Genomic DNA, 12,697 nt, shown 5'->3' on the forward strand with positions numbered 1-12,697 from the left:
AAAGGTGCTGCCATAAAAGATACAACATACCGTCCCTATAGTGAATTCTGGGGCCTGTGTAATAAGACTTGTGCCTAAAATAATTTAATAATCTAACCTTTTGAAATATCAAACAAAAACAAGATTTTGAGAGGGGAAAAAAAACAGCATGGTGGCTTAGTGGTTAGCACTGTTGCATCCAGTGGTGGGCACAGATAACAAAAAAATAAACTTCGATAACAGATAATCAGATAACTGAAAAGTTATCTTTGATAAAGATAAACCACCCAAAAATGTATCGGACGTTACAGATAACCGATAAATTCCAGTATTGTCTCTGGTACATTTGCAACTACTAACAAGCTGAATTTGAGTTTTAACACCACAATCACTTTTAGAAGCATCAAAAGCGACAAAAGACCCAAACAATGAGCCAGTACTTTTATGCTTGAACATGCTGCCCCCTGCTGGAAGCTCTTGTTTACTACACAGCTTACAGCGCAGAAGCAAGCTGAGAGGAGTCACAAAGGCAGCTCTCTACTACTCACAATGCTCCGGTCAGGCGGAGGTCTTGAAAAATAAAGTCATACTGACTTATGGATTTGTGTGAATACTGATAGAATAACTCTATTAATGTCAATTCTGTCATTTGTACATAGTTAAAATATAACATATATCTTTTAATGTTTAATAATGCACTAATTCTGAGGTTTTGTAACAAACACAGACAGATCGCAAAGGATTCTGGGTAAAAGTGCCTCTGCTAAACACTGATTAGTTGTCATTCATTATGTAAACCAACACGTTAATGTGACGTGTGCCGTGTGTTGGTGTTTACAGATAAATGTGCTTTTAAAATATTACATTTTTTATTTGTAAAAACAGGCATTTTTACGGAGACCTGGAAGTGTCATCGCAAAATGTTTTGCATGTGGAGAGAATGTGCGCACGTTTTATGACGTGCGCATGTTTTATGATGTTGTAAAACGTGCACTCAATATTGTCTTGACACATAAATGTTGGCTTTACACTGTGCAAGTTTTGGCACTTTTTCAGATGATCTTTCATTCGTGCAAGAATTTTTTGGACCGAGTTTCAGGTTAATCGCGCATCCTGCATCGTGTAGAGTACATGGAGGAACAAGCTGCATTCAACATCTCACGACCACCTCCTGATCGCCAATCATATGGTCGAATGAAAATCAAACCTGTTTGATATTATTCTGTATCCTGCTGCTGAAGAGCTACAAGTGTCCAACCGCTCACACTGTGCATGTGCAAACACCACAGAGCTGCCTTGTAATGTTTTTGTTGTTGTTGTTGTTTTTAAACTTAATTTGTAAAAAAAAAAAAAAGAAAAAAGCCATTTGCAAAGCCAAAAAGTTGATTTGACAACCATCTGATATAACTGGAGTCAAAATAAGTAGAACACTGCCATCTGCTGGTGCCCAGACGTTTAGTACTTATTAGTATTTAGGGCGAATACTGCCATGAACACTACTGGCCAGCAGATGAAATAGAGGCCTTGAAAACTTGCCAAAACATAATTCCAGATAATCTGTGTCTGCTACATTTAAGATGCGTGGAATTTAACAAACGCAAATACAATAACGTCTATAAACCCAGAGAATATATTCATGAGAGTTTTAGGCACTAGAGTTTAATGCTGCTGTCCGTGGAGCCTGAAGTGTCTGAAATGCATGTGTCCTGTCATGAACGTACTGAGATTACCCTATCCTACCCATAATGCACTGCTGGGCACAGCATGTGCTCACTAAAAGCTTAAAATTAGCACATTACTTTAAAACTAAAACATATATCTGATATTTTCACTTTATAAAACTTCAGACATGACAGCAATTTTAAATAACTTGTCCAAAATTAGTTTGGTTAAAATTTGAACCATAAGTTAAAAATGTATGCCTCTGGATGACTTGGGTGATATTGCCAGTGTATCAGTATGGTGTTAAAAAAATGATTTATTTTTTTTGTGTGTGTGTGTGACCAGTTCTTTTTTGCCTGCAGAGGTTAGAGTGATTTCTTCTGAAAGCAACCGTCTTCTGGCTAGAACTATACATCTCTTAAGAAACTTTTAACAGGCAAGACTCAACTGATTTAACATTTTAAAAATGTTTGCCGCTGTTCAGCTTGGTTTACTACGTTATTGGTCTAAAAGTTATCGGACGACAATTTATCGGAAGATAATTAGTCCGATAATGGTTTTCATAAAGTTATCTAAAAAGATAATCCGATAATGAAAACTTTATCTTCGATAATTATCTGTTATCGGATTATCTGAAGTGTGCCCACCACTGGTTGCATCACAGCGACAATCTCCAAGGTTTGCTTCTGAAGTTGTACTTTCTTTGTATGGTCTCCTCCTGTTCAGGGATTAAAGCACATAAAAATCTTCAGATTCAAAAGCTGTTCACATTTACCTTTTCTATAGAAACCCTTTTGTGATCACATTCTAGGATTTAAGGTAAAACAGGGTGGAGACAGCTGGGAAAGCTATCAGAATCAACAGAAATCTTTTAAAATACAAAAAATTTATATAAGCTGTGTTTCTTTATCCTGGTCAAAAAAGGAAGAGAAGAAATTTTTAAAAAATGGTTTGATTTTCTCTTCATATTTAGAATAGGTTAAAAAAAAGTCAGTGTTCCATGCCGCTGGCATGGCAGTGCAAGGCTGACTGGCACACGTCTGACAGATCAGCCAGCTCCTGCTGGAATGCCCCTGTTGTCAGGAAGCACAGTGTGGGCAGCACCTATGTGAGCAGACAACCCCTGGCTCCTCGCTGTATTGCACTCTGGGCCGGCCGCATTTCTGTGTGCAATTAACTCCAATAACACTAGCCTTGGTAACTGAAATCGGTTTATGAGCCAATTATTGTCATTTGCAAGGAAATCCTCACGTTCCCCGAATACATGCTCACATCAGATTGCGCCATTTGCAAGGTTTTCTGATGCTAACGCAGCCACTGTTAGTGCCATTTTATGCATCACTCTGCACATGCTTTTATATCCATCCATATAATTGCAAACACATAGGTGTGTTAAATGTTTTTCAGTGTGTCTCTGATGTGCACATCACTCTGGTGACTTCTTGTTTTCACACTATTAACAGTTCACTGCTTCACCTGTAGGTGTCGGCAGTGGCACAAAAGCTGTAGAAATGTGCATATGCCAGCCAGGACTTTTCCGTGATGCACCACACATTTCCAGTCATTTCACTTTTCATACATCTGAACGTGAGCGTGGAGACGGGCATACACCACATTTTTGTGCATATGCACGCTTTGTACATGAGGCCTGTTTATGTTGTTAATGCTCTGTCAAATATATTTACCATCATAATTGTCTTGTGATTAATAGAATGCCATTTTATTACTGCTGTGCAAGTTTGCTGTGATAGCATTTAACACTCAGTGTATGGAAATGTTTTGTGTCAAAGGCTGTATTGCAGAACAATGCAAAAGAAGGGGGATTGTGCAAAGAGCACAGATAAGATTGATGAGGCAGGGTGTCCAGTGTGTTTGATTTTTTTTCTGCCACAAGAGATTCGTGGAACAGTGTGTGTGCAGTTCGTGCGTCCTTTGCGCCGTGCCGTCTGTGCAGCTGACTAGTCGTGGGGGTTTCGCCAAGGCATGTGATTTCAATAGGGAAAAGCAAACACCTCAAATGGAAAAGGGAGCTCTGTTACTGATTGCGTTGCTGCGGCACCTGCGCCATTGACGAAGGAGAGTAATAAATCAGAGAGTACAGACAAGAGACTGGCTCCTGAGACAACAAGCACGAGGCGTGTACGCTACTCCTTCATGAGCTCCAACCAGAAGGCCCCTGCGACATTCAGCCAGTTATTGCTTGGACATTGGGAGCTTTGAGTAGGTTCTGGTTGGGCCGCTGCTTACAAGGCAGGATAAAATCAGGCGTCAGAGTATTTCCCCAGCCGAGAGATTAGCGGTGACCTTACGTTTTCTTGCAAGTGGTAAGTAATGTTAAAAACTTTGTCTGATAAGCCACAATAGACCTAATGACACGTTACAAAGTAGGCTGTAGTCCAAAAAGTTAAATCATATACAGCCCTCGTGTTCAGTCAAAGTGTAGCTCAGTGTAATTTTTAAGGTGAAAGCTTTAGAGGTCTCCATTTTCAATTTTGAGTGGGAGAAATGACTCTGAGGAAGATTGTTGATGAGACCCGTCAGGCTCTGTACCAGGTGATGGACAAGTATCTCCAGGTATGCATTTTAATTTTATGTAGAATATTCATTAGTTTTGACCTTGGCATGATTGTAATTGGTCGTAATCATGACTTTGTTTTATACAGAAAGGATGAGGAAAGGAAGCCACCAAGACTCCTGTGTCTATGTGGCTGTGATTGGTGAAACTGTATGGAGTTCAAAGTTTGTTAAAAACTGAGTGACTGTGCCAGAAGGAAATGAGTGCGGAAAGCCACCGATACATTGACAATTTTGAAGAACTGAAGAAGCTCTGTAGTTATCTGTTGCATGAAGTTATATTGCTTCCGCTACAGGCATGTAGGACATGCAAGCCTAGATTTGCTTTTTTTTATGTAAATCCTTCTCTGCACCACTTCATAATGAGGCCATGAGTGGTGGTGCAGCAGACAAAGTGGGACTTTGCACAATTTCTCCAGTCACAGCTACAGAAGCCTATCAGTTCTTCAGATTTGTCTTGGATGCCTTGGTGGCTTCCCTCACTAGCCTCCTTCCTACATGCTGTTTTTGTAAACTGTCTCCTCCTCCCATCCATCCCCTGACATGTATCAACACAACTGTGTGTAAGAGATGATCCACTGAAAATCCATCAAGGAGTACCCGTAACTGTTTCCAGATTACACCTCATCGTTGTTTTTCGTTTCACTTCATGAAAGCGTTGCCAAATAACTAGGCATTAAAAAAAACAAAAATCACCAACATTGGCTTGCTGGCATTCATATCTAATTTTTAAATTGTGTATATGGAATTCAGGGATACCATTGTCTCACTATGACTGTATGGCCTTAGCATTCATTTTTTTCCCAATATGTCTGAACAGAGAACTGTTCCCCATGAGAATGCTGACAGTTAAGAAAATTTGGCATTGATAGGTGGAAACCAGTCTGCCATAACCTTTTTCATTTCTGTGGGAGAAAACCGTGTGTGTGTTTACACATACATACATATTTTTTTTTTTCCTCCAAATAACAGCAACAACATGTTCAACTTCAGTTTTATTTTCCTCTACAAAATTGTAAATTTGTGATTATTATGGTAGTGGATATTGCTATTCTCATTTTCCAAAGCACAATTTGCTGACCTGCAGCTAATGCTTGCTGCTGAAATACACCTTTCTCTAGTTGCGATTACTGAGACTGGGGACCGTGGTACCGGAGTATATTCCTGCCGCTGGAAGGAATATTTTTGTGGCTGGTCTTGTATGGGGAAAGGTTTACCAATCAAATGACCTGCATACATTTGGCACTGAACTTGTGACCCATAAAGTTGTTGGGGCGATGCAGAAACAGAAAGTCCTGGGACACTTAATATTCCCATCTGTGCATCAAGAAGAACCTTTATGATTGTCAGCTTCTGAGTCTCGGCATCCAACTGTTGCAGTGACTTGCTGATGTAGTGGCTGAGTAATCAAACCTTTGGTCAGGCTTCTCCTGTTGTCCGCTCTGTATGGAACTACACAGTTTGATGAGTTGTCGTTTTCCCTCATCTGCATCCTTCCTCGATGGCCAAGACCTTTTCTTTGGCGGTAATTTGATTGAATGTGCTAAAACATGACGCCATAGCCGCAGTACAGTCATCATCTTCATCACCTCCTTCAAATGTCATTGCCCTCATCATCATCATCGTCATCTGGACCCAGAGGAAGTTCACTCTCTGGAGCTCATGAATGTGTCTGAAAAGAAGAGATAAAAACAACGAGATAAAAGTGACCTTTTGTGGGTTTCTAACTTATGATGTCTGTTTCAGACTCCATCCTCACCAGAAGAGTCGCTAGTCATAGCCGACGTCTTCGAGAAAAAGTGGAATTACTCCTCCTGCATTGCGGCTTTGGGTGGCAAGCATGTGCCATAAGAGCTCTTCAACTACAAACACTTCAGTGTCCTACTGTTAGGCCTGGTAGATGTGAACCATTGGTTCATCTATGTGGATGTAGGGGCATCACGCTGTGCTGGTGAATTTGCACAGTCAACTCTCAAGGAAGCGTTAACAATCAACAAATTACATTTGCCAGGCCCTGTTTCCAAGGCAGGTATCTCAGACCATGCCCCCTACCATATAATGGGCGATGATGCATATCCACTCAGAGAGAATCATGAAGCCATATCCACAGTGACATTTGGCCAAGCCCAAGACAATCTTTAAATTATCGTTTCTCTAGGACGCAGCATGTTGTTGAAAATGCATTTGGTATATTGGCCGATTGTTTTCTGGTTTTCCTCACTATTATTCAGCTACTGTAGATCCAGATAAGGCTGTTCGTCTCATTTTGGACTCTCTGTGTCTGCATAATTACTTGGTGGATAAGAACAAGCACAGCTGCATCAGTGGTCAAGATGTGGAGGACACAGACAACCACACTGTTGTCCCCGGGACCTGGGGGATGGTTCCAGAGTTGACTGGGCTGGCTCCAAACCACAACAGGAACGCACCTCACGCTGCAAAAACACTACAATTACAACTCTCAGATTATTTCATATCTGAACTGGGTTCAGTTTCCTGGCAGGATAACATGACACTGCCACCTCGAAATGCAGCACCACAACTTGTTGGTTAGAGGAAGGGAAAGGGTTTGGGGTAGGAACAGTAAAAGAAAATAAATGTGTCATGACAGTGTGACTTATTTTGTGACGGGAACATGAAAATAACCATGAGAAACACCTTGAGGCAGCTTTGTTGTGATTTGGTGCTATATAAATGAAATAAATTGAAAGCGTTAGGCACGTATGACTTTTCTCTGAAGGGTTGCTAGCTTTTTTTTGTAACATTGAAATGTGATATACCATTTGATATTGCTGTCTTAGTCTGTTTTCTCTGTGTCACTCTGTCTTCTGCCCTCATCTACTGTCTGCTTCATTCCCTGATTACTGGTTTTGTCCCAGATGGCTGACAGTCTTTGTAGTTTTTACACTCCTTCCTGACAAGAGCATCTAGTTATGGATGAACCATCCTTTGAGGAGGGAGTTCCTCAGCCTGTATGCACCAATACCAAAAGATGATATCTGAGTTTTTGTCTGCACTTGAAAGACGTACCTAAATTAGGCTGCACTGATATTTCACCAATACCAAAAGATGATATTTGAGTTTTTGTCTACCCTTTAAAGCAGAAGTTACTTGAGTTATTCTGCTCTGAGATTAAGAGAAAGAATTCCGAGTTTTGTCTGCAATCAGTCAAAGAAGATTCCTGAGTTTAGTTTGCTCTGTTTACAAGAAGTTACTCCGCACTTCTAAGAGACAGAATCCTGAGTTATTCTGCACTGATATTTAAGAAGATATCAGAGTTTTATCTGTACTTTAAATGCATTTGAAGTAACCCGAGTTTTGTCAGCAGTGATACTAAGGACGATTCGAGAGTTCCTGTTTGGGCTTCAACACCTGAGTTTCATCTGCATCGATTTGGTAAAAGAAGTCCGAGTTGCTGATAGCACCTTGAGTAAGAGAATCCCCAAGTTCCTCTGCATTTGTTGTGTGTCGTCCTGGTTTTCTCTCTCTCTCTCCCTCTCTCTCTCTCTCTCTCCAGGTGGCATCCCTTGTGGAGCAGATGAGCACACCTGCTTGCAATTTACATGCTTCAGCTCATCAGCGCCAGAGACTCAGTGTTCACAACCTGGTACCTGGCCTCTGAATTTCCATATTGAGCCTGTCTGTGTTCGGCCGCAGTGTTCTTTGACTCGCCGTTTTCTGCATTCACACATCTCTAGCCATCTGTAGTTTTGGTTTGAGTGACTGTAGCAGCCCTCTCATTGCCTTCTCTTCCTTCACAGTGACCTCATCCTCCATCAGCTCTCCAGGGGGCCACCTGGACCACAGACCACTCAGCTCCCCATCTTGGACTGCCACCTGTACTCCAGTGCTACGTGGGCTGCGACCACCTGAGTCCACCACAACGCGGGCCAGGTTTCCACTCTGCCTACCTCCAAAACTGTATTCACTATTTATGCAACATTTGTGCTGTGACACCTTCCTGGTTCATTACATTAAATCCTATTGTTTTTTTATTCAGTCCCCCTGCTTTGGGGTCCAAGCCTGGTTTTCGGGTCAGAATCGTAACAGAATTACTGACAAAGAAGAGAAATCTTGAAATTTGTCTGCATTGTGATCTGATGTATTTCCACTGGTGTCAAATAAACTGTCCTTTTTTTCTCCATCCCGTTGTCCTGGCTGCTCTGCATTGTGGGGTTATCTGTCTGACTCTGTTCCTGGCTCCACCACCAAACCCTGAGATGAGGCTCAAATAGAGGTTCAAGTTTTATATATAGTCAGAAATACAGAGAGTGGAAGAATAGGTCTCAACGTGGAAAACAAAGCATTTTTACAGTGTGTCTGTTACATCATCACGAGACGATGACATTTGAGATTCAGAAATGCATCATTGAGGATCCCCATGAACTTGGTAGAATTTGCTGTGACAATACTCTGTTTATTTTGGGGAAAATTTGATACAAATTGGCTTGATGTCTCTTTTTCAATATTAATGAAATGGAATACTATGTACTTTTTGTTTCATTAACAAATATGTATGGTTTTAACAAAATAAGTACCTAAACACTGGAAGGAACAACTATATTTTGTCCATTCCATTCACTAGCTGGCATACCTGTTCGATGCTTTACACTGGTTCTGTGGGCAATGGATGAGGACAGAAACTGGAGCTTATCAAGCAACCATGCAACTCTTTTTGTGGGATTTTTTCTGGCACTGCCACTGGCCGGTGGTCTCTGGGCTTTTGTGTAATAGTTCTTCAGATGCCTTATTTTCCACTTCACCCAGTCAACTGGAACATAAAATTTATTTTTACACACGTTTAAATTGTATGTGTCAATCAAACAACTTTATTAATCCCACAAGGGGCAATTAAGTTTGAGCAACCTGTAAAAACCACAACAACATATAACAGCATATATGAACAATAAAACTAATAAAAACAGACTTTAAGAAGGGCTTAAAATGAGTAGCCAGAATAAATAAATAAAAACACACCAGACCTGTGGAGCATTTAAAAGTTGAATCACCGAAAGCATAAATGACTTTAAAAAAAATGGTTGGTTTTACAAACTGGTGAAGCATAACGTGTCCTGAAGGCAACAGAGAAAACTCCCCTGAAAGAACACGACCTGAGAAAGACAAGATGCTTTCAGCCTTCTGAAGGATCTGTGATTACAGAAAGAGTTTTTAACAATGTTGTTCAGACTGTTCTTTCATTGAGAGGCTGTGAAACCAGCAGATAAATGAGAAGCACAGAAGACTCTCAAAAAAAAAAAAAAACACAACAGAGGATGACAGGCTTGACAGAAAAGGAATTCAATTTACGAAGATAAATTATCTGCCGTCATCGCTTCACATCTGTGTTTACATCAAACAAATACTTATGATGTAACAAGTTCCACTTTTGCATTGTGTATAATACACTCCTTTGTTTACATCCCTGTTATGGTTGAAGTCAATGGTCATTTCTTTGGTTTTGGACATTTAAATCCAAAAAGTTATCACACCACCAAATTAAATCTGATAAAGCAGCTCCATGGTCTGATTCTGTACAATGGAGAAGGGACAGCAGTACAGTGTCATCAGAGAATTTGACCAAATAGCTGCCGTGTTGAGAACTCCTGCAGCTGTCTGTATACATGATAAAAAAGAAGGGGCGAAAGAACACACCCTTGTGGTGAGCCTGTCGACAACACAACAGAATCTGAGAGGCAGCCATTTACAGAGACCCTCTGCTCTCGGTCAGATAAAAAATTAAAAATCCATAAAACAAGCTGGTGAGGCAGGTGGAAATTATCTCGCAGCCTTTGTACTAAACGATACAGATGCACTGTATTAAATGCCGACAAGAAGTCCGCAAACAATGGCCTGGCATGTGCATGTGGCTTCTCAAGCTGTTTATATGGGGAGTTGAGGAATAAAACGCTTCACATCCTCCACCCCCCTCCCTGCCTGGTAAGCAAATTGAAGTCTGTCAAGGGCTCCATCCACCGTTTCTAGAATAAAATTTTTCACAATTCTCTCCAAGCTTTTCATTATTAATGACGTTAAAGCGACAGGTCTAAAATCGCTAAGTTGCTTCAGTTTAGTCGTCTTTGGGACTGGGATTACTATAGAAGATTTCCAACTGACCGGGATTTGGTTACAATTGAGAGACATTTGGAAAATATGCTGGAGTACATGATTAAGCTGGTCCGCACAATGTCGTAATGTGCGCCCACAGATGTCATCTGGACCAGGGGCTTTTCTAATGTTTATACCCTTCAGAATGTTTCTGACACATTTCTGGTCAATGACAACATCAGATTCAGGACTAAGAGACTCTAAACAGGGAGACGTTTCTGGAAAAGTCATACTTTTCAAAATGAGAATAAAAAACATTAAACATATTAGGGAGATAAGAATCCTTGATTCCCTCGATTTTAAGAATTTCCCTGTCAATACAACTATCTCTCCGAGTGGCTGAGGACATGGATTTCATTCCCCTCCAAGCTGCCCACAGATCACCACTACCATACTTCTGTTCCACTTTATCCCCACGCAATAGTTTAGCTTTCCTTATCTCATACCTTTCCTCCCCTGTGATTTATTTCTTTTCCTGGCTATTCCCTGTATAAAAATATGTTTCTTTTTATTTAAGATAGCTTTCAATTCCTTAGTAACCCAAGGTTTATTGTTAGGGAATACATTAATGGCCTTCTGGGGAATATTACAGTCCACACAACAGAATATATACAATGAAACCGTAAATGCCAGATCATGTATTTCGGGGCACAAGCTATAAAAAACATCCCAGTCAGTACAGTCGTGGTTGGGACTCTGGCTGGGGTGGTCACGTCTCCTCCTCTCTCTTCTCTTTCTGTTTCTCTATCTCTGTCCCAACCTTCAAAAGTCTCAACTTCACCAGACTGTGAATGCTTCGAACAATATTTGGAATAACCATGGAATTGATCAGCTGGTCTCCCAACGCTATTGACACCATCTTTTCAACATGGAAAAAGATGGAACCTATCCTGTGAGCTATGTTCTCGACGCCTAGGAGAAGTGGCGTGTCGCATGCTTGGCATCACTCTCCATGGAAGACATCGAGGATTTATTCTTATTTGCTTTTATGGCAGGAGGGCTTTTGCTGCTTGGATTAGGCACTGCCTAACCTACTGGAAAATTGGCAAGACAGCTGCTACCAAAACCACAACCCCACACCTGTCTGTCATGATTAGTGAGGTGGGCAAGGTGGTACAATCGCAGACTGCATTAACTCTTGAACTTAAACATAAATTAGAAGTCATCTCAGAGCAACTGTCTGCCCTGCAAAGGAACTGATGTTGGAGACCAGTGAATATTCACAACTGGATCTGGACAGTTAAAGAGAGGCCATATTAGAACTTTGTGCTTCTTTGCCTTCCCCAAACATGGCAGCCTTATCAGCTACTGAAGGTTAAAATTCCCAGTTTGTTTTCCTCCAGAAGGATTTCAACAGCCTTGGTGAAACATCTGGCTCCCTTTTCATTTGCCCTCCACTACAGTCTGCGGTCGTCAAGGGCACTCCAGACTCTACGCATACACGGATAGAAACTAATATGAACTCATCTGCACACATGACGCACATCTCCCCCACCCCTACTTCCCCTTGTGTTTCTGTCACCATTGTAATGGTTTGCTCACAACGCTTACAAAAAAGCTTGTAGGTTGGCAAGAGAATAATACTGTTGTTGTAGGATGCTCCAAAGGAAGGCATAGATCACCCTGAAGGCGACAGGTACTGAGCCATAGCATAAGTCAATTGTGGACTTCCTTTTAGTAGTTGCGCAAGTAACATATTGTTCATATGTTTTTAAACTCGTATGAACCTGGCAATGATTAAAATCACCAAAAATAAATTTTGGAGCATCAGGTGAACGGGCGTCTAGTCTATTTGTCACCTCCCCGATCAGCTGGGTGGTGGCTGACGTCACATTAGCACGTGGATGAATGTAAACAAGGGTGAAAAAAGACCTGAAGGAACTCCCTCGGCAAGTAAAAGGGATGGAGTGAAATAGGGGTGCATATTCTTACCCGAACTACAACCGGATTGCAATAGTTTTTGTTGATGTAAAAGCACACTCCATCTCTGCACAATTTGTTTGTAACGACAGGCAACCAATCCATACAAACAGGGTGCCCAAAGCCGCTGATGTAAAGATCCTCGTTGAGATCCGCGTCTCCCAGCCATGTCTCGGTAAAAGCCTGGAGTGGGCGTGGGCCTCCAGTTCATCCATTTTACTCCAAATGGACTATAGATTTGAGAGGAGTATGGATGGAAGCGGAGGGAGCCAGTGTCTGCCACCAAGCATGGATTTCCTCATTCTGTGCTGAATGCCTCCTCTCCTCCCTCTCTTCCTTCAGTGCTTTTTCGACAATACGTATACTGTCTGTAGCAGTATTTAAGTCACCTCATTGATTTTGTTGAAGAAAATAAGGAAAACGAAAGTCTTTCAAATGGAAGTCTCTTGCTGCTAGT

General features: G+C 41.2%; 1 protein-coding gene across 2 annotated transcripts in view; it reads right to left on the reverse strand.

The window, feature by feature from the left end:
- Positions 1-12,697, reverse strand: part of tyw3 (tRNA-yW synthesizing protein 3 homolog (S. cerevisiae)) — a 41,421-nt gene that overhangs the window by 22,568 nt on the left and 6,156 nt on the right. The window lies entirely within an intron of this gene.

Source organism: Thalassophryne amazonica, chromosome 12, assembly GCF_902500255.1.
Source record: "Thalassophryne amazonica chromosome 12, fThaAma1.1, whole genome shotgun sequence".
NCBI classification, from domain to species: domain Eukaryota; kingdom Metazoa; phylum Chordata; class Actinopteri; order Batrachoidiformes; family Batrachoididae; genus Thalassophryne; species Thalassophryne amazonica.